General features: G+C 45.1%; 1 protein-coding gene across 3 annotated transcripts in view; it reads left to right on the forward strand.

Annotated features, from left to right (window-relative positions):
* The window catches only part of TBC1D12 (TBC1 domain family member 12), a 244,564-nt gene that overhangs the window by 207,218 nt on the left and 13,054 nt on the right, over nucleotides 1-24,292 (forward strand). The gene's annotated exons all lie outside the window — the stretch shown is intronic.

Consider the following 24,292-nt stretch of genomic DNA (forward strand, 5'->3'; position numbering starts at 1 on the left):
TTGCAGTTATTTCTGTAGAGAAACATTTTGAAAGTCCTGTGTTGTGTGCTGCCTTACGGAAACAAATAAATTACTTAAATTGTTGCAGACTTCGGATGTGCCTCTGAAAGGATAGCAGAGCATATGTTTTAATTCTGCTATGCGGGATGACCTGACCATTGTCCCCATAACTGGAACATGTATTTAAAATTACGAAAAGCGTTGATACTGCCTGGGGAAATCCAGGACGTCTGATCACCCTACCCTCCAGTGCATCACCCTGTACCCTAAGGCATTCAGCCATATATAACTTTTTGATCCCTTTTTGGACTCCGAGCCCTGTGTTGCTCGAGACAACAAGCCAGCTTGCCCAGAGCTCCCAATGCGCAACTGTTGATCTGTGAACTTACATGCTTGTATATCTTTTGGCCTGTCAGTAGTCCCTGTATGTGTGTTGATCTTTGTAAATGGGTGTTTTTATGTGTGCTGGACTGTGTGCATGTTCTATGTATCCAAATTAGCTTTTTGTTATTTCTTGCTTCTTCTTCTGTCTTCAGTCATTGCCTTGTGGGCAAAATTGTGTGAGGGGTGTGCCCTTATGCCCCACTAAAATTCTATAGCTTGCTTGTAGTATTTAGCTTTTTATAGAATTAGTGTGAGAACCTATATTTGACATTTTGGTGACTGATAGAATTATTTTACGTGATGGAATCCGTGGCATGAAACAAATTGAAGACCGTTGGTCTAACAGCTTAAGAGATGTCGAAAGTCTTTTTTTCTAAGGGCAATCTCACCACAACTAAAGACGTACAGAGCATTGATTATTTGTTCTGTACAAGTAGTTCTTTCTCTTGCCTCTAGCTCACAAAAAAGTATTCGGTGTGTCAGAGTAATTGAGGAAGCCACAAGCTTCTCCTACTTTTGTAATTCCTTTATATTCATGTGTGATGGTATTTCGTCCAGCAGTGCGCTTTTTATGTGCTCCAACCCAGAATCAATTGTAATACCACTTGCCTATGCCAATCTGCTAGTTAAGTGTGTATTGTAGTCCGTTTCTGTCTCACTGGTCATGTTTATAGGTCCCTGGAACACACAGTAATAACTCATTTACACGTAATCTTTATTTCTATGTCTGTCTCAAGGAGTTCCAAAGGTATCACTTCTGTCATTTTACTTTTTCAGCTTTTTTAATCCATCATTTACTCAAGTTGTTTTACCTTCTAATTTTGTGTCAAGAACACGACATTTGATAGGACAAAATTCTAGCTCTGCTGTCCATCTCCAAGCCATTAGTTTGTGGGTGCACATTTCTTTCAAGGCCACTGTTAATAATGGTCCCGGGTCAATATGCCCAGCTAGCTGATGCAGTGCTTTAACTTTAACTTGGAAAAGACCAAAGATGTGAGACAATCTGAACGAATGTATGACGTTACAACGCGGTCTTTACACCGCGATACGTTTACAGCGCGGTCATTACAACGCAAGTCATTACGACTGTCTAGAGGCGCTGGACTTAGGAATAGTATGATTTACTATTCCAATTCCAGTGTGTGTAACAGTAGGGAAGGTGTTGGAATAGTAAATCATACTATTCCTTAGTGTAGAGCGCCATCCAGCGCAAGTTGTTGTAACGACTTGCTTTGTAATGACCACGTTGTAAACGTATCGCGGCGTAAAGACCGCGTTGTAATGGATGTCTCCCAATCTGAACATCTATTTGTTGATAATGGTCCAATGAGGACAGGCATTGCGTCCTCCAAACAGACCATTTCTAGATGGATAGTCTCTTGTTTAGTACTTTCCTACTAGTTGTCCAACAAACACTTACCTTCCAGACCTAAATTCCATTCTACAGGGGGTAAGGCAGCAGCATCTGTTCTATTAAGAAAAGCACCAATATCTGAAATATGCAAAGCTGCTTCCTGGAGATCTGTATATTCTTTCATCAGGCATTACTGTCTATATTCATATGCTCAGACAGACACCCAAGTAGGGCAGGCCTCGTTAAGGAATCTGTTTTGATCGTTGTAACAGCTGCTTTTGAATGTTCTAGATTCATCTGCAGGTGTATGGGATGGGCTTGCTATACCATTCAGTGCTATATAACTATTGATGAGGATCCCCGGGAAAAAGAAGACATGAACTGCTTACCTGTAATCCTAGTTCTCGTCCAGGGGAATCCTCATTAAAGTCATAAGCAACCCTCCCGCCTCCCCTTATTAATCTGTCATATAGCAGCTTATACATCCTTTGTTCTTTTCTTCATGTCACAGTAAAAAAGACCTGACCGAACTGCCACCTGTGGGGCATGATGGAATGCAGGAGGTCTCGGAGGTCTTAAAGGCATGCTGCCAGGTTTGAACTGTTATGCTTTGAATGCAGCTTACTGGCTAACAATGCCTCTAATTCCTTTGCAGTTTCCTTTCAATAATGTATGTGTTTGCTTTTTAAAACAGAACTCCAAAATATACAGTGCCAAAATCTTGAGCACATATAAATATCACCTTAAACAAATTTCTGACGTTCGTTTTTAAATTCCTTGCTTCCAACTTGCTCAATTAAAGGGTCTAGTTTACTATTCTACCGCAATTTCGAGCTTGTTTTCTGGTGTGGTTTCAGTGGGGCTAGGAGTTGTACTGATTGTGGTGTTCCTGAGATTTGGTGACGGGCTCCTTGTCAGTGTGGGATTACTCCTCATACGAGACAAGCCGTGAAGACCAATGCTTGTGGCAAGGCATAGTTACTTTTATTTGCAAGTGGGTCAAATAAAAACAGTTTACTGAGCATGATTCATAATGCAGTTCTCGCATCTCCTGCCAACTCAAGGTAGTATTGTGTTCATGCGCAAATTTATATGTTTGCTCAATGGTATAAAATGGGCTGCCCAAATAAACAAGTATTGGCAATGCAAAATTTGTGGCCATTGTGTAACGAATAAATATTTGCAAGCATACATAATGCACAATAGAGGTAGCATATGGGGAGCAGCAGACGTCATCCGTTTCCCATATTGAGTGAGTGTTGCAAGTCTTAAACAAACACTACTCGTTATGTCAGTGAAACTTTGTCATTACTTTGCTACTATAGAAAAACTAAATTGATTGGCACTATCCAGAGGTTGTTGGGGCAAGTGATGAGCAGTGCAGTTATGTGAGGAACAGATCAGCATAGGGTGCATATGGAAAGGAAGGCACTGCAAGGTCAAAGGAGCAATGAGCAGCTAAGGGATTTGAGAGCAGGCTAGGATTTGGGGAGGGCGGGAGTTCACAGTAGAGCATTGTAGGTGGTCAATGCAAGGTATGGGGAAGCAGCACCATATCTGAGATGGCAGCCATAATTCATAGTACATGCAACCTTGCAATTTAGGACTAGGCAAAGATCTTAACTTCAGAAAAAGTTCCTGACCCTACTTCTAAGCCAATGCCCAAGTTCCTAGTAGAAGTTTATAAGGGTATATTTAGCTAAAAACCCTTAAAGGCACCAGGTCTGGATGGAATTCCTGAAGACACTTAAAGAAGTAGTCTGTCACTCTGGGCCTCTAGCCTGAAAATAGCACCCATTGCAATCTGGGAACATGAGGAAGTTCACGCCTTCCAGAGAACAGCAATTATTGTTACACTACATAAGAAATGGTCTTGCAACAGTCCTGCTAATTATCACCCAATTTCCTTGCTGGATGGAGCTGAGAAATTCTCCGACAAACTGTTACTCATCCACATAGAGGCTTGGGCTGAAGACAAAGATTTTCTTGCATCTATAAGTGGGATTTTGAAAAGGCCAAGATACTGTCAACGAAGACTATACTTTATATGTTTCAAATATGTCTTTATGAATAAATCAACATTATGCACAGGAAGGCACTGGGGCTGCAAAAAGCAGAGGACTTAATCTTAAGGTGTCTGTTACATCTGGGTCCTGAAACTCCAATGACCGCACTAAGGCTGCAGCTGTGCATGCGCAGTGTTGAAGCCCTAAAGACTTTAAAACCCATTGTATATTGGGTCCAGTATTTTTTTTTTAAACTTTTTCTATTGGCATTTGTTAGTACAGTTGTTACATATCAGTATTTGACCGCATTAACATGAATGTGTGTCCAGTCAGGTGATATCAATCTTGACATTTACGATTACTTCGGCTTCAGTTATATGCAGTATGTAGTGTAACAGGTGTTTGCCAAATCAAGAACAAACCGGGGGGGGGGGAAATCAAACTAGGGGTTGTCATGGACTATCAGATGGAACAGCCGGACCATGTCACATGTGGTTCGTCCGGTAACTGGTGGAGCAGCACGTATATTGGATCCAGTAATGAACCAAATCAAAACTCAGAGTTTATCTTAAAGCCTTCCTTGATGTATGGTTTAGCAAACACAATCATAAACTGTGCTACATTAATCACATTGCCAAAACTCTAAATGAAATAGGTTGTTCTGTCTACTGGAACAAGCCTGACCAGATACACAGATCTAGATTGTCATTAATCAAAAAACATAACTGGGTTCGCTTTCGGGCGAAATATAGCACTTGTGGAGGCAAACTGCGAACATTTTAACACTAAGGGTTACTACGAATCATAAATATTTCTGTCTCCGGGTGTATTATATATATATATATTATATATATATATATATATATATATATATATATATATATATATATATATAAATGGAGCGCCCCATTAGTTTTGAAAATTTCGCGAGGATCCGTCAACCGGCGCCAAAGTTATTCAAAATAGAATTTTCAGATTTCCTATGGAAACACGGTCCTAACTATAAGTTCATATCTGTGCATAGATCGCCGCCTAGTGTTGGGTCCGGATGTTTGCACGTTGTTGTCCTGGAAGAGTCTTCGAAGTATCCTGAGATAGGTGACTCCTCCCCTGGACCACAGTGCGCATGGGCATCCTCTCCATCCTCAGATTGTTTTTTTCCGCCATTGGGTTCGGATGTGCTTATCTTGACTCAAGTTAGGGAAAACTTTTTTTCAGGCCAAAAGGCCTTTAGTTCGCGTCGGTACTGTTCCCGATCGGTATCGACAGTTATTTGTTAGTTTACTGACTTAACAAAACCAACTTTTTCGCATCTTATCCGACCATCGACCCCACATCGACGATGGAATCGAGGACACCATTCAAGCGGTGTCCTGTTTGCAATGCGAAATATCCCCATGTCGACGTCCACCCGGTGTGCAACAAATGCCTTTCACCGGATCACGACGAATCCACATGTATGGCCTGTGCCCGATTCCGATCCAAAAAGACTCTCCGGAATCGACGAGCAGCGAGACTTGAAGCGCAGCAAGCGGCACCGGCCCCAACCAACATCTTCAGCGCCGAGGACAAAGATGTGGAAGGCGTGGAGAACCTACCCTCCAGCCCCGCTTCCGAACACGATTCCGGTTCGGAAGACATCGAAGAACAACTCTTCCACAGAGATGAAGCCGACACCGAGGTAGGAGACTACGATGAGGCCTTAGGGGCCGAAGAAAGTAGCTCCGGTGACGGGCAAGGCCTACCCGTACAGACGGAGGATATCCCAGTGCGTCAGTCTATGGCTCCGGTCGAGGGATCGCCTTCGGGCCTTACCCAAGACCTATCCTGCAGTTCTTCGGCCCCGCCCTCGGGCCCGGCCTCGGACATTCAGCGACAGCCATTAGTACCCAAAACGACTGGTTTCCCTTCCTCGAAACCGAAACCAAAAGTCGTGTCGGTTCAACAGAAACCGAAACTGAAAGTGACACTGGTCGGATCGAAGCCCACTACACCTTCGACGCCAGCCAAACCCGTCGGCACCGACCGCACCAAACGGGACTTCGGTGCCGAACTCGCAGCAGCCGACGTCGGCGCCGACACACGGAAAAAGGCCGTCGGTACCGCCAAACCGCCTCGGCACCCGGCACCGAAACCATCGGCTCCAGCCACGAAGGTCAAAATGGCCGCTGCGTCGCACACCGCTTCGAAAGCAGCACCTAAGGCCCAATCATCGACGCCGTCGACGGCTACTACCTCTCCTCGACTCGATGACCCACGCCTGCCTCTACAGAACCGCTCGGCGCCAAAGAACCGTCGGCGTTCCAGGTGCGACAAGTTGCAGCGTCCTTGCAACGCATCAAAGAAAAGGCTGCCCTCCAGGACACGTCAGGCTCCGAGCCGAAAAAAGCTCAGAAAGCTTCTCCAGCACCACCCCATATCACTTTTGGCCTGCCGCCATCCACGGCGCCCAAAATGTTTGAAATAAGAACACGTGTCACCCAAACTAGGATCACACCTGCCGAACGCTCTCCTACGGAGACGTCACCGTCCCACATCATCTATGCCGACACCGGCAGAATTATGCTCCACAAGCGGAGAATATCTTCCGAACACGCTTTGGACTCCTACCGGATCCCGCTAAAGAAAAAGCTGCCAGCGGATTCGGAACCAGTTCTTTACGAACGTCTCCATACCTCTTACCCAGATCCACAGTCCTTCTCTCCGACACACTCCGAAACCGACGTTTTGGAGGACTATATGGGTGACGACGTCCCCTACCCCAGAGAGATGGACCCTGAAGGCCAACTGGACCCTGACCAGGCTTGGGATGACCCTGTGGACACAGGTGCACCTATGGATACACAGGACACGCAGCTATATGGCGCAAAAACGTCTCCCACAGAGGACACTGCCGCATTCAACGCCCTAATTGAACGTGCTGCGGCCAATCATGGTGTGCAACTCCACTCTGACACAATCGAGGACGATTTTCTAATGGATACTTTCGCATCCTCAGAATGCTGAAAGGTGTCCTCAAACCAGCAAAGGACATTTTCAAAGAACCCACCAGGGCAAGAGTAATAAACCCCAGGATCGACAAGAAATATAGGTCGGCGCCTGGGGACCCTACGTACATTAGAGGCCAGTTGCCTCTGGACTCCATCGTAGTCGCTAATGCTCGCAAACGGGCGCACTCGCAGACAACTGGGGATGCTCCTCCCCCGGACAAAGAGTCCAAGGTGCTAGAGACCTCCGGCAAACAGGTTGCAGCCCAGGCGGCTAACATATGGCGTATTGCCAATACCCAGGCGCTCCTAGCTCGCTACGATCGCGCACACTATGACACATTAGAAACCCTACTCCAACATCTCCCTGACCAATACAAAGAGGGAGCAGAGATCCTCATCAGGGAGGGACAACTCCTCACAAACGCATCCATTAAGTGTGCACTGGACGCCGCAGATACAGCTGCCAGAGCGATAAACACCAGCGTCATGTTACGGCGACACGCCTGGTTACGAATCTCCGGATTCAAACCTGAGGTTCAAAATAACATTCTCAATCAACCGGTCAACCCCGACTACTTATTCGGACCAGAGGTTGACACCACCCTAGAAAAAATAAAAAAGGACACGGACACTGCAAAGTCCATGGGGGCTCTCCAAACGCAGACCTTTCGGAGTGGCTCCTTTCGTCGCCCCGGAAATAGAGGAGCAGGTAGAGGACAGGGGTCACAGCAAGCCTACAACAAGGGCAACACACAAAGTACCTACGATAAAAACACCAGGGGTGGATATCGTGGCTCCAGCACAAAGGGCAGAGGATGCGGATACGGCAATACCAGGTCCTCCCCCAAGAACAAACAGTGACGCCCTCTCCCTTCCTCCCGACCACATAACACCTGTCGGGGGGAGGCTACAAAGGTTCCTGTCCATGTGGAACTCCATCACCACGGACAGGTGGGTCAAAGATATTATCAAACACGGTTACTGCCTAGAATTAACCTCCACTCCACCCACAATACCGCCAAAACACCGTCCTATGTCCTCAGAGCACTTAGCGCTATTACAGCAGGAAGTGCTAAGTATGCTGAAAAAAGGCGCAATAGAGGTCGTACCCGTCCACGAGCAAGGTACGGGGGTGTACTCCCTGTACTTCTTAATACCAAAAAAGGACGGGTCACTCAGACCTATACTAGACCTGAGACCCCTCAACCGCTACATTCTCTCAGAGCATTTCCACATGCTCACCCTACAACAAGTCCTCCCGCTGCTCAAACAGGGAGACTTCCTAGCCACGCTAGACCTCAAAGATGCGTATTTCCACATACCCATACACCCGTCACACAGAAAATATCTCCGGTTCACCATTCAGGGGCAGCACTATCAATTCAAAGTCCTCCCCTTCGGAGTGACAACAGCACCCAGAGTTTTCACAAAGTGCCTAGCTACCGTGGCTGCACATCTACGAAGGCAACACATTCACGTCTACCCTTACCTGGACGACTGGCTTGTTCAGGCAAAGTCAGCCCAGCAATGTGCCAGCCACATGTCCCGCACCATTCACCTTCTTCACCGTCTGGGATTCTCACTAAATTACCCGAAATCACATCTCCAACCCGCACACGTACAACAGTACCTAGGTGCGACCATAGACACTCTGGCAGCCACAGCTCAGCCAAATTTAGTGAGGATCAACAGCATGCAAATGCTCATTTCCAAGTTCAAACCCCAACACTCCCTTCCTGCACGAGTGTTCATGCAGTTGATAGGCATGATGGCCTCCTGCATTTTCATAGTCCCACACGCGAGACTACATATGCGCCCGCTTCAGGAGTGCTTAGCACGTCAATAGAATCAGGCTCACGGGCAATTAAAAGACCTAGTGTTGGTGAGCGGTCAGGCATACAACTCTCTGCATTGGTGGAATCCACAAAACCTTTGCAAGGGCCGACCGTTCCAAGAGCCTGTTCCACAAATAATACTGACAGCGGACGCGTCTCTCCAGGGATGGGGAGCCCATGTACTCAATTACACAGTGCAGGGACTATGGACTACACAACAAAAGAAGATGCACATCAACCTTCTGGAACTGATGGCAATCTTCCTGGCTATGAAAGCATTCAAAGTACACCTGTGCAACAAGGTCGTGTTGATCCGGACGGACAACATGACTGCCATGTACTACATACAGAAGCAGGGAGGAACACACTCTCCACAGTTGTCTCATCTGGCTCAGAGCATGTGGAAGTGGGCCATTCAGAGGAACATATTCCTCATGGCGGAACACCTCCCCGGCAAGGACAACCAGATGGCGGATCTGCTCAGCAGACACAGCCACCAAATACACGAGTGGGAGTTACACCCATCATTACTCCAACCGTACTTCCAGCAGTGGGGTCATCCAGAGATAGACCTATTCGCCACAAGGGAAAACGCAAAATGCCAAAGCTTTGCCGCCAGGTTCCCACATCCACAGTCGCAGGGCAATGCGATATGGATGAACTGGTCCGGCAGATTTGCGTACGCTTTTCCCCCAGCGCCGTTGATACCGCTAGTGGCACGCAAACTGCGACAGCACTCACTGATACTCATCCTGGTTGCTCCAACATGGGCACGCCAGCCATGGTACACCACCTTTCTGGAACTTTCCGTGGTGCCGCATCAAAGGCTGCGGATCAAACCCGCGCTTTTGACGCAGAACCATGGAGAAATTCAGCACCCAGATCCGCAACAGCTGAACCTGGCAATCTGGCTCCTGAAGTCCTAGAGTTTGGCTACCTAAACCTGCCACCTGACTGTATGGACATCATTAAGGAAGCTAGGAGACCCACTACCAGAGCTTGCTATGCAGCCAAATGGAAGAGGTTTGTCATTTATTGTAATAACAATGACATTAACCCGCTAGACGCATCCACTCAAAACATAATCTGTTACCTCTTACACCTATACCGATGCAATCTGGCATACACCTCAATACGTATCCATTTAACCGCAATAGCAGCCTATCTCCAAAACAGGCAGCACCTCTCTTTATTCAGAGTGCCTGCCATCAAAACCTTCTTGGAGGGACTTAAACGAGTGATTCCCCCAAGACACCCACCAGCACCAGTGTGGAACCTCAACTTGGTCCTCACCCGACTGATGGGTCCACCCTTCGAACCTCTCCACTCATGTGAGATTCAATTCCTCACCTGGAAGGTGGCTTTCCTAGTAGCAATCACTTCGTTGAGAAGAGTTAGTGAACTCCAGGCACTAACCATTCAAGAGCCATTCATACAGGTTCACGCAAACAGGGTCGTACTACGTACCAACCCCAAATTCATGCCTAAAGTAATCTCGCAGTTCCACATGAATCAAACCATTGAAATGCCTGTTTTCTTTCAGAATCCACAAAATGTCGCTGAAAGAATGCTCCATACACTAGACGTCAAAAGAGCCCTCATGTACTACATAGACAGAACTAAAAACTTTAGGAAAACGAAACAACTTTTCGTCGCCTTTTCCCCACAACACAAAGGCAACGCAATCTCCAAGGCAGGTATAGCCAGATGGATCGTTAAATGTATTCAAATTTGCTATCAAAAGGCTAAACGCACATTAACGATTCCCCCACGGGCCCACTCAACATGTAAGTTAGGGGCCTCCATGGCTTTCCTGGGAAACATTCCTTTACATGATATATGTAGAGCAGCCACATGGTCCACTATACATACATTTACCAAACACTATTGTGTAGATGTACACTCAAAACAGCAGGCAGCTGTAGGACAGGCTGTTCTCAAAACTCTTTTTTCAGACCGCTGCAGCTGGCACTGGTGGCCGCCGCTAATGGGAGGTACTGCTATATATTCTATGCACAGAAATGAATTCAGCAGCCCACATGCCTCGAACTGAATATGCTACTTACCAGTATGCATCTGTTCTTGGCATGTAGGGCTGCTGACATTCATATCGCCCGCCCTCCTCCCCGGCGCCTGTAGCAGCTGCAGCTCTCAGAATTACTGCATAGCATGGTCATCACTTTCTATATCTACTCCATCACTGCCACAATGGCGAAAAACAATCTGAGGATGGAGAGGATGCCCATGCGCACTGTGGTCCAGGGGAGGAGTCACCTATCTCAGGATACTTCGAAGACTCTTCCAGGACAACAACGTGCAAACATCCGGACCCAACACTAGGCGGCGATCTATGCACAGATATGAATGTCAGCAGCCCTACATGCCAAGAACAGATGCATACTGGTAAGTAGCATATTCACTATCTACTGGCGACCGCCAGTAGATATATATATATATACACACACACGCATATATATACATATATACACTACTGGCACTTGCCAGTAGGTAGTTATACTTGAGACATAGTTTCCATGGAAAAAGCCTTTTTTGACTTGCTTATAACTATGGTGTCGTTTGATGAATGTAAACAAACTTTTTCCAAAAAAAGTGGCATGGTTTGTCTAGTTCTGCATGGAAAATTTCTGAGTGATCTGTCAAGCGGGGGCAAGAAAAAATGTGAGGGGGTCAAAATATGTGCATTTCTTATAAGGATTTTGAACATGACTACAGCTTGAACTACTAGACGGAATTGCACAAAATTAGGCAGAGATGTAGCTGTTGGTCCAGAAAGTTCAACCAGGAAGTGTTGGCAGCCATTTTGGGACTCTGACTGAGCTGAGTCCCCCAAAAAAGTACTACAAAAAAGAGAAGGGAGCAGGGTAGGAATACCCTGACCCCCCTAAGCATGGTGGTGGGGTCCTGTCGTGACCCCGCCTGCAGCCAAAACGTTTTTTTTTCTTTCCAATTTTGCAACGAAATTGCAGTGGATTTACGAATCCGCATAAAAATTGAAAGAAAAACAAGCGTGGTCTCCCGCGCTTGTTTTGTATATGCTCCCCCGATACATTTTCTTTACATTACTAAATGTGAACTGAGCACCAGGCTTGGTCTCACCGGACTCCAATTGAATGTTATTTTAATTCTTGACATTGTCAGCTCCTTACAATGAAAGGAGGCAAAGAACTGCAACAGAAGGAACACCAAGGGCATCGCAGGAACCTGCTAACCGAGCACAAAGGAGCAGCGACATGCATTAATGGTTACAGTTTCAAATCGGAAAGCTGCAGATCTGCCTCAAAGCGAACACAAATATGTAAAAAGAGAGATTCTCTTGGGTATGTATAGCCGCCTAGACCACAATCGTGTCAAGTTCACTCAGAACATGCAAACAAACAAACTCAACTAAGGGTCCGAAATACCCAAAACAATAGCCGCATATCTCTCAAAGACAAAGAAACAAAATGGAATAAAAATTGAAGTTGTAGTTTATTAATAACAATATATCCACATATCTGCAATTATATAATAGAGTTCATACAGACAGTCAACATAAAAATACAAAAACATAAACCATGTCTAAAAAATATATAGTAAGAGAGCAAGGATACGGTGTGAAATCGATATATTCATCACAGAATGGTGTAATTCCAGTATAAATCAATATATATGTATCACAGGTCTATTCTTAATACAGTAGATCCGAATATGAGACAGTTTCTGGATTTTAGACCAATTCTGAGTTGTACAGGCATTGACGCGTTTCGGTGGTAAATTCTAATTAAGATCCCACCTTCCTCAGGACAAAGATAAAAACTCTCAAATTTTTCTAAACAATTAAAAACCTAATGAAACAATAAAAGGAAAAGCTCATTTAGAACCATAAAAATGATTTCCCATATTTTTAGAGCAACAATCATAATGGTAGTCATACTGCTGTAAATCATCTGAATATATTATTACAAACATCGACTAAGGTTAACAATAAAAAAAAAATTAAAAAAACAAACAGTTTCTATATCATGTGTTACATTGAAAAAACGGGAATCCCGCTACTTCCACACACCTATCGGGCATAAAGCCCCATCTAGTCTTTGTCTATGAGTGCATGCGGCTACCGGTAACAAATCCACCGATTCTTCAAAGCGAACACACCCAGGTTCACGTTGTTCCCCCACGGACCTGTAGCAGGTGGCAGGAACAGATATTTTATTATTAAGTCAGGCTCTCCCCAGAAAGGCTGGAAAATGTGTAGATATTCTTGTTCACCTTACAGTAACAAGAGTCTGTGCATGTAGTGTGTATGTTGTTTGAAGGATGTTTCCGCTTGAAATATATTGCTTAATAGTTGAGATGGTTTGGAAGAAGGCTTGAGGGGAGTGTGACTGGTTTTAAGCATCCTCTATGTTGGATATTTGGAAACTAAGGCTCATGGAGGCATAGCTGCGTGTCCAGGATCACACCATTTGGCCAAGTGTGCAATCCAGGATTCAAAATCATTGCTGCTGCATCGGCGAACAAGACACCCTGTCCGCATCCCATTTGATACCAGTAATTGATAGTCAGTTCTTTAAAAAAAAGAGACACTATTGCGTCCTGATTTTTATTTTTTAAATAAAAACAATTAAAATAGAGTTTATCTGGCGTCTTCGAGCTCCCAATTTTTGGCAGATAATTGTGTGTTTGGTGTACAATGGCCCAATGTGACTTGTCTGGGAATGACACCATGTGGGCAAGTACAAAGTTGTGATTCGAAGGCACGTCTTTAGCCAAGGGCATGGAAATGTGCTGCAAAACACAGACCTACACCAAAATCCCCAAAGTTGTATTTCGTGAGCCATCGGACGGGTCTCATTTCTCTAACGGAATGCAACGAATGTTTATTACTTTTTTTATTTAATCCTATTTTCCCATTTCTTTTGGTTCCCTTCTCACATCCACGTGTGAGAGGCATGGCATGTTATCGTTCCAGATTACCTTGTCGCCAGTGTCCGAAGAAACAGATGAAGGCTGTTTGTGCGTTATATAAATCCATAACTTTTTTTCTATTTTTACGTTTACCCACCGCAGTATAGAGAAGCATATGGGACAACTGTGTTTTTCCTTGGCCCACCATCATGGCTAGTTGAAACTGCAGCGCATTTCTAGTGTTTTATACTTGCTGCTGAAAAAAATTGGCTATTTGATTAAAACGCTGAAACATGCAGAGAAAACATGTGCCCCAGTACACCTCTATAAATGCTAAATACTCGCATTTTTTGGGGCCTCGGCAACAAAAACTAATGAACACCCCTTTGATTCATAATTCATATTTTTCATATGCATGGTTATTTGACTCCTCTAAAGTGAGTCAGAAGGAGAAACGTGTTTTCACAGACATCAAAAATGAATTATTTGGATTTATATGTAAATACACGCTCGAACTATGCAATTCCGAGAAGAAACACTTCTGTGCGCATTAAATGCAGCCGGCTCTTAGAGCAGGGCGTATGCCTTTCATCACGCGAGCCGTTCCCGACGGGTTTCTGTCATTGAATGGAAACTGCATTGTTCGAGTTGAAATGTAGGTGGGATGCCGCCCTCTGTCGGGCGCAGTCCTACTCTGCACCCTAAGTAAAGGCTACCCAATGGGAAATACACAGAATATTTATGACTGGCCACAAACCGGGACAGTAGGCGTTTGTGCGCAGAAATACCTGGGATGCAAAGCTATCATGAGACTATAACATCTAAAAGCCAGGGGCCCTGCACAAGGGAGGGCCAACATTTAATCTAATGCTTCTGAATGTGTGTGAGATATGAAAGTCGGGCACTTCACAACATGCTGCAGAGGGCCTCATATTTTGTATTATGCCACTGCCAACAGCTTCAGAATGTTCACCGAACAGGAACAAAAAACCTAAGTATGCTTTGAGCGAACTCCTTTCAGAGAGTATAAAACAACAGTTCTGAAAATGAAAGCAGAAAGCGGATTCAACCCTGCAAAGTACTATGCATCAGGCGTTAGACTAACACAATTTAGTGTGGTTGTCCGCATCACCGCACTGAAATGCAAAGTCACGCATTTATTAAAGCACCTCCTGTCAAGCACTGAGTGCTGCTAATTTACTAGATTACTGAAACATGGAGTGTGGCAGTGCGGTGCGCACTGCTCCAAGCAGACGGGGGCTGGCTCAGCTGCTCACAAGCAGCTTTAGCTGCTCGGGTAACAGTGTAACACATAAGGAGCTGATTCATTCACCCGATATATTGCAACTGATGTCAGGAGTCCGTGCGCCCAATGGATAGTACAGAGACAGTCGGTGAGGACAGGACAATTTTTCAGACACACTCTTTAATAGGCGGGACATCCTGCCGCCCATGGCATGAGCCAAGTGAGCGGCAGTTCAATTTGTTTGCTGGCAATGCAGCACAGACAGCTGAGCTCGCCGCTGCTAATCTTTAAAAACAAATGATCATCCCGCCAACCTCTCACCTGATCCCACAGCGGCCAGCTGAGAGTGAACCACCGACCGCACTGTGGGCATCGGCCACCGGTCAAAGTGGTTCCTCAACCCAGTAGCCCCTCACCAGAGCACACCACAACAGTCAGTGCAGCTGGCTGACTGCCGCCCTGAATGCCCAGCTTTGCCGCAGGAGAATGTGGACCGAGCCGTACTCGTTGCGGCTACGAGCATCCCTTGCCGAATTGCTGCACTCTCCTTGTAAAGAGTTAGTGCCTGGAGTGAGGTATTCTCTGCTTTTAATAAAATGTACTTTTTTTAATAGCACGTGCTTAGTGCCATATTCCCTTGACCACAATATGATGAAAGAAAGGCACAGCACGTAGTCACACTGTTAATATGCGACGAGTTACGGTAAATGTAGGATAAGTTACTCGTTAGTATTGGCTCCTGGTCCTTTTATTTGTTCTTCATGCCTCATCAGCCTGACTGGCTCTGTCACCTATGTGTGTCTCAGTCTGCCCGACCACTCCAAGACTCTTCTAAGGCTGCCCTTGCTTGGTGCTGTCTGCGGCAGCTGTAAGTCTGTGAGTTAGCTGACTGTTGACTCTCTGTATTAGGCAGCTGAGAAGAGATCTGTGTTCAGGGTGATCTCCAATCCTGTTTGATTTGGTACAGACTCAGCCCAGGTCCCACTTGGGACAGAGCGGCCTGGAGTCCAGACACTGATCCTCAGCTCTGCAGTTGATTGCCAGGGTGGAGCCAGGAGGCCCAGTCTTCATAGCTTGCCTAAGGCACTGGCATGATCTGTTTTAATTGTTTTTCTGCCGGCCCACCCAGCAACATGAACTGACCTAGGCAGCGCAGAGCTCCCATGATCAATTTCCTGCCTGTGCCCCAGTCCAGGCTCTCCCACATAAATTATTGCTGTCTACTAGAACTTCAACACATGATTGAGCACTGGAGAGCTGAGCAGAGATGGTGCTTATCTTTAAAAGCCAGGGCTGGCACTGACAGGCCTGTCCTAACAGCCGTGGTGCAACCAGAGTTCTGCAACTGAGAGCTCCTCTCACCAGGGTACAGCCTGCGTCGTTTGTGACTGTACGGTCCGGTTTCAAGGGCACTAGGTTAGTGCCCTCCTATTTCTGGTGCTTTGCAGCAGTTTTAAGATCTTCTTAGAGTTTCTCGTTGCACAATGGGTCTAATGTCTAATATTTGTATGTTTCTCTCGTCTTCATTGCTTGATTTTGTTCGCAATAAAGTGTCACTCAGAGTCCTTGAAAGGTCACTCATATACTGAAATTATGAAAATGTCACACATCGCAATCTGAAACCTTGACAGCTAAGCGATTTCTATGTATTTTTATGTAGCTTTTATAAAACGACCCCTGGCAGGTGCATTAGAACACTTTACAACACAATCGGACTACGGTTGTAAAGTTAAATGCATGGAGACTAAGTGATTCGCCCAGAATTATAGGAAATTAAGCCAAGGCCAGAATTCAAACTTGGTTCCAAATGTAAACTAATGTGATGTTCCGCAAGGTTAACCCGGCCCACATTGAGGGAAACCCAAGAAAGCACATATTATGGATGTTCTTCCTCTGTTGTACTTATAGATTATCCCTTACAGGATGCACATGCCCTCACCCAGAAAGGTGGCATGCTTCATTATCGGGTCATGAGCGGATAACTGAGATAGGCAAGACAGCAGGTATATCTACAGTGCAGAGTCCGTGTACTTAGAGGGTGCCACGTCTCCATATCCTGTGGGGGTCCTGGCACACTATATTTTGCGTTAACTGGATTAGTAACATGTGAGTTCCCAAATGCTCAGATACACAACACTTGTTTCAAGTCTCGCTCCATTCCATGTTGGTTGAAGACCTCATTTTACCAGATTAATTAGCAACTAGACTATAATTATTAGGGTAGTAGGGTGACACATAAGGGTCCTGATGAAAATCCATTGACCCATCCAAGCATGAAGTTGTGAAACATGTTGATCACAAATTGGACCAAAGAATAACTTGTTCAGTTGGTCAAAACCATATTTTTAATCTTGTCATAGATTACCCTTCAAAAATAAAGACACTGTACTTGGGTCAATTATTTAGGGTGACCAGATTTTGTTCACCAAAAACTGGGACAGGCGAAACATAGAAGTAGGAATAATCTGTCCTGTCCCGGTTTTGGTGTAACCTTATACACTTGGGAAACCAAGGATTACAGGGGTGTTATAGTTAGGCTCAGCTTTTACACACACACAACCATATACATTCAGCAGTTATTGTTACATGAACTAACTGTAACTTACGCTGCCACAATGCACTGCTTATGACCTCACATATTACATCATTTGTGACCTGGTCAGTGACATCACTTATGTTATCACTTATGACCTCTCTTATGACCTCTCAAATGACATCACTGATGACCTCTTCCACAGAATCACTTGCACACCATACAACCACTCACACACCCATATAACCTCTAACATGCCCATTTACAGACCCATACACTCACTCGCACACCCATACAGGCAGTCACACGCCCACAAAACTACTCACACACCTGCTCACAGACCCATACAACAACTCGGACACATACAGCCCCTCACACCCACTCAGAACAATACAGACGCAGTTGGAGACCCAGAAACCACTCACACACCAACAAAACCACTCCCGCAACCACTCACACACCCACTCATACAGCCCCTGACACACCCATTCGTACACTGATGCAGCCACTCACACACCCATACACTGATACAGCCACTCACACACCCAGACAGCCACTCACACAACCAGACAGCCACTCACACACCCATTCATAGAGCCACTCACACCTAGAGAAACCTTTACAGCCACTCACATACATTCAGACACCGACTCACACACTGATACAGTCACGCAGCCATTCGGATAACATATGTTAGAAATAGTGTCACTCGTTAGTAGTACAGAAAGTATACTAATTTAACAGATGTAGTAGCTTAGTATATATCTTTAAATCGAACAAACGTTTATGAAACACACACTCACTGGATGAGGTCATCAGTAATGTCATTTGAGATGTCATCAGTGATGTCACTGACCATGTCAACAGTGATGTACTATGTGAAGTCACAAGCAGTGCATTGTAGGGGTGTAAGGTTTAGTTAGCTCAGGTAACTATAACTGCTGAATTTCTATGACTTTGTGCTTATAAAATCTGAGCCGAACTATAACTTCCCTGTGATTTTTGTGACACACTCTCTCTCTCACTCACTCACTCTCGCACACACTCTCGCACACTCTCTCTCTCACACTCGCGCACACTCTCTCTCTCTCACTCACACTCGCGCACACTCTCTCTCTCTCTCTCTCTCTCTCTCTCTCTCACTCTCTCTCTCTCTCTCTCACTCTCTCTCTCTCTCACTCTCTCACTTTCTCACTCGCACACACTCTCACTCTCTCACTCGCTCACTCTCACACTCACTCTCACACTTACACCCCACCCCACCCCCCCTACCTACATCATCAAATTGTCCTTGGTTGAAAACGCACTGCACAAAAGACTACTTACAAGAATTCTATATTTCAGACAAAAACAGCATTCTTGCATTTTGGAGTCAATCCTTTGCCTTATGCGTTTCAGAGCCACAGCTCCTTGATCTCAGGCATGCTTGTTAGTACACAGTACTGAAGAAAAGAAAAAATAAACTGAACGTTTTCATCTCGTAGGCCCACTGGTGGGCTTTTAAATTAAATAAACATTTTGCTACAGCACAGAAACCTACTAAAGGTAAAGGAATTTTGTAAGTGCACTACTGATCCCATGCAATGCTTAGTTGAACTCACCTGTGAGGCCCACTGAGGGATAACTAAATGGACATGCAGAGGGGAGTGCCTTTTCACCATTTCTGTGCAGTATCATGAAGCCTGTGACCAAAGAGCTGTGTTCAGAAACGTGTTAGGCAATGAAATGCATTTGAATGAAAATGCTGGTTTCCTTTTATTAAAGAATCCGTGGAATTCATCTACTTTTAGAGTGCGTCTTCAACTGGGTATTTTTTGCTGAAATATATATATTAAATGCATTTAAAATTTCAAGGAAACAGGCATGGATGGAGCACTCGCAGGGTCTTACACTTCCATTCATTCCAAGAAAACGTGTTTCATCGATTTGCCTTCGTCGGTGTTTGTTTGCAAAGCACTGACACGCAGATAGGAATAAGTGGATGAAATGCAACGCACAGATATGGCGGCCAAAGAATGAGGTATTGAGACCGTGATGGCACCAGTCCCTTTTCATTTACCCCGTCTGAAATCCACCTACAAGAGCGTCCCATATGATTTTTTTAAATGTAACGAAATGTACGTGATGGTGTAACTGCATTTGCAAACAAGCACTGACGAATACAAATTGCCGAACCTCGTTTGCTTGGAATAAATGGAAGTGTAAGACCCCGCAAGTGCTCCGTGTCTGTTTCTTTGAAACTTTAAATGCATTCTTACATGAATCCACTTTCACGCTGCGGAGGCTCCCGCCAGTGAGTTTAGCAAGTACCTGGTGGAAACCGTCTTGGAATATGAATGAATATATATATATAATCATCGCCCTATCTTCATTTAACATAACATCATATGTTGTAAGGACGCAATGTCTTTATACTATAGGACTGATTCTGAAGCTTTTCCCATGCCAATCACCTCCTATATTTTTGCAGCATGAAAGGCCACTAGATTTGGCCGCCTTTTGGCCTCTCCTCCGTGTAAAGTTGCCTTGTCTTATCAAACTTGTAATGTAGTCATCTTATCCTCTGTCGTATATCCCCGAGTGCACCATCCTTTAAGCTATGTCTTAAATTTTGTGGAGAGAGACTCAGTAAAATGACAGTATAACACAAGGCCGTGCTCTCACTCCATAGTACTGACTATGAGGCTACCGTTTTTGTTGTTGCCCTTACAATGTCTTTACCTGGAAGTGACCATTTCCATTGATCCAGCTCTGGACCTCAACAACCTATATCTTCCTTCTGATAATAGCATAAATACATTTTGAGTGACTAATTGTATTTTGGTGTATTGTATCTATTGTTTTTATAATTAATTTGTTTTGTGTGTCTGGCTTTTTTAACCTGAAACAAAGTTGAAAGAATACATAAGTAAATTCGTGTCTCATTCATTGACGGTGACTCCTAGGAAGTGGAATGATAGACCAGACTGCATGAGTCAATAGATTTAACCCTCTGGGTTAATTCCAGATGTGATTGGCTCAAAGCAGTGGATGAAGGGGGCTGATCAAAACATGCCCATGGCTGAAGGGGGCAGATCCAGTGCCCAATCTGTGTCTTTGAAGCATTGGGTCTTTCAGACAGCTGTTTGGTTTAGCATATTAAATCCATTATCAAATATATACCAAATGTGTTTCTTTCTAGCCACAGAGAAAATCCGAGGGCAAACACGTCAAGGAGCAGAGTTAGGCAGGACATTAACACAAAAAAGAGACCACTGATACATCTGCTCTGTCAGTGCCCCAAGTTGCAAACCTATTGGACAAACGATGCAATGGATAATATGTCCCAAACGAGCATTCTTCGTATATATATTCTTTTGGGCACACTTAATGGTCAACCATCCTTGCTACATTCCAAGAGGGGAAAGAAGATGTCACTTTCTCTTTGAGCAGCAAAACAATAGCGGCATGATGGGACTAAAAGGTTTCCAGGTGTGAGAGATTGAATATACAGAATTTATCGCATACTGGGGATGGATAAAAATAGCAGCCACAATTGAAAAATCAATACAAAATTATGAAGCTCTGTGAATCCAGTTTCTGACACACATTTCAACCGAATATGGGGGACGCGCACTGGGAACGACAGCCTGCTGCTAAGAGGCTGTTTTCCTGGTACTTGCTTCCTTTCTAAAATTCACTGATACTGTGATTGTTTGTTTGCACTGTTTTAAGGTTTTTAACAAAAACTACTGAAACGCTACCTTAAACGCTTACCTCTTTACCTCTAATTTGCTCTGCATCCTCCCCGGTCCACCACGGGTTTTCCCGGTTGATGTGGAGGGAGGCGCGGTCACAGTTCTTCCGGGCTAGAGGTGAGACGAGGCGGGGTGTTCATAGGCTGCCGGTCACCTGACCTAAGGTTTATATTTTCATGCCAGACGATTCGCGCAGCGGACGTGCACTGGGAACGAAAGCCTGCTGCTAAGAGGCTGTTTTCCTGGTACTTGCTACCTTTTTAAAATTCCCTGATACTGTGATTGTTTGTTTGCACTGTTTTAAGGTTTTTAACAAAAACTACTGAAACGCTACCTTAAACGCTTACCTCTTTACCTCTGACGCCTTTAATTTGCTCCGCATCCTCCCCGGTCCACCACTGGTTTTCCCGGTTGATGTGGAGGGAGGCATGGTCACAGTTCTTCCGGGCTAGAGGTGAGGGGAGGCGGGGTGTTCACGGGCTGCCGGTCACCTGACCTAAGGTTTATATTTTCATGCCAGACACTTTGCGCAGCGGACGCGCTCCGGCGGCGCGCCAACGGCAAGTCCGTCTGCGCCCGTCCGGGGCTAGGGGCCACAACCCCTGGTCCTAATCCCCCTCAAAAAACTAACGTTCTCATTGGAGCAACTTTTAGCTCCTCGCCCCAAAATTGCACCTGACTGCACTCGGGCCTTAGCTACTAATCTAGCTAAAGATACCTGTCCCGGTTGCAATTTCTCTTCCGTCAACTCCCAGTCAAGCGTCCACACGTCATCAGGAAATAGGACAAACACTGGCTCGACATCTCCCCCTACAAACATTTTTACATTTCTCAGTTTAAACTGCCGCTCACTCCCCAAACACAAAATGGATATTTTTGACCTCCTCCTTGAAGAAAAATCTGATGCTCTCTTCCTTACGGAGACCTAGCTCCATGAGAGCTCGGGTCCAGATCTCGCAGCAGCTTTACCACCTAATCATATCATTGTCAGAAAATACAGAATTACTACATCTGGTGGTGGTATAGCTATCATTTACAAGAACTATCTTCAATGCAAATTTGATACAGTGGATATCCCAAATTGTGAAGCGGCCCTGTTTAAATTAACATTAAACCCCAAATTTACTTTTTCAGGCCTTTTAATTTATCGCCCTCCAGGCCCCCCTACTTCCTGGGCCACTTCCCTGCTGGGCCACCTTACCCCTTTAATTATGAGCTCTAATAACTTTTCGCTGCTTGTTGATCTTAATTTACATCTGGACAATCTCTCAAACTCCACTTGTAGCAGCTTCATTTCTGACCTTGCTGCTATGAACATCAACCTACGTAATTCGGGACCCACACACAAAGCGGGTCACCTCCTTGACCCCATCTTTTCTAGCCTTCCTGGCTTTCATTGCGCCCCAGCAATGCCCATTCATTGGTCCGACCACTTCTTATCTAGGTTTAACATTTCTATTCCTCTTACCTCGACTTCCCTGTTCCCTTCCCTCAAGACATCTAAAAGAGACTGGAAAAAACTTGACTTGAATGCTCTTAACAATGACTTGCGTTCTAACGCACCTTCATCTGATTCTAAGGTCGATTTACTCTCCAAAAACGTACATAATTTGCTCTCAAGTGCCATAGATTCCCGTCTTCCCCCGACAAAGAAAAAACTTACAAACCACCGCCCCCCGGCCCCATGGTTCAATGACACTCTAAAAACTGAAAAATCTAGATGCAAATCACTAGAACGCAAATGGAGGAGAGACTATGCGCCCGATCTTAAAACCACCTATATAAAAGCAATTTTTTTTACCATAACCTCTGTAAATCTACGAAGGCTCATTTTGTTTCTAATACCATCACAGCTGCCGCTAATTGTTCTAAGACACTTTTCGGCTTAGTTAAAAAGCTTGCGGGGTCTAAGACCCTAGCAAATCCCCTCTCTTTGAACAAATGCCAGTGCGAAGACCTTGCTTACTACTTTAAGCACAAGATCGAGAAGATTAATCTTGATCGCCAACTCTCATTTTAACAGTCCTCATTTAAGCAGTCCCCTGCAGACATTATCCACAACCACCACACAGAGGGCTCTCCCTCCCGGCATGGATGACCCATCTCTTGCTGAACTCTCTACGGTGCATGTCACCACGGCACCTCTTTTAGATTCCTGGCCACTTCTCAACATGGATTCTTTAACTATTATTTTAAACAAAGTGAAGTCCGGCTCCCCCAATGACCCATTACCTCCCTCTATACTCAAACAACTGGATCCCTCCCATATGCACGACATCCTGAATGTTTTAAATTCTTCCCTACACGAGTCTGTAGTTCCGTCTCATTGGAAACATGCTATGGTGACCCCTCTTCTAAAAAAGCCTACTGCCGACCCTGCCACTCTCTCTAATTACCGACTGATCTCCCTTCTGTCAGTTTTCACCAAAATCCTTGAGAGTCATATTCACTCTCATTTTTCCCAGTTTGTTGAATTGAACAAAATTATCCACCCTTCCCAATCCGGGTTTAGGACCAATTTTTCCACAGAAACTACTTTGCTAGGGGTCACCGAGAGGCTTCGCCATCATCTTGATGGTGGGGAGACCGTCGCGCTCATACTGCTGGACCTCAGCGCGGCGTTCGACACAATCTCCCATCCTACACTAATCAAAACACTGAGATCCCTGGGCATCTGTGGTTCAGCCCTGGATTGGATTATCTCCTTTCTGGACGGCCGTACTTTTCAGATTTTTTCTGCTACTGATGGCTCCAACATCCACCCATCACCTCATGGGATACCCCAGGGCTCCATACTCAGTCCACTGCTTTTCAATCTATACGTCAGGCCTTTAGCGGATATCGCTGAACAAGCTGGCCTGACTCTCTTTACCTATTCTGACGACTCTCAGATCATTTTCTCTCTTTCTCACTCAGACTCCGACTTAACATTTCTTACAGCTGGGTCTCAGGAGTATCGCTACATGGATGAACCAACACCACCTGAAACTTTACGGCGATAAAACCGAGGTCTTAATCCTAGAAAAGAAGAAAGATCTCTGGGGCCCACTACATTGGCCTGCTGAGATGGGTGTCCTCCGGCGGCCATCTAGCCATGTTCATAACCTGGGCGTGTATATTGATGACTCTTTGTCCTGGCATCATCAAGCCGTCAGGGTCACGGCCATATGTTTCACCATCTTAAAATGGCTTAGAAAAATCATTTGGATGCTACCAATAGCCACCCAAAAAACAGTGGTCCATGCCCTTATCACCTCACGGTTGGACTGCGGTAATGTCCTTTTTTAGGTGCTAAC

Source organism: Triturus cristatus, chromosome 1_2, assembly GCF_964204655.1.
Source record: "Triturus cristatus chromosome 1_2, aTriCri1.1, whole genome shotgun sequence".
Lineage (NCBI taxonomy): Eukaryota > Metazoa > Chordata > Amphibia > Caudata > Salamandridae > Triturus > Triturus cristatus.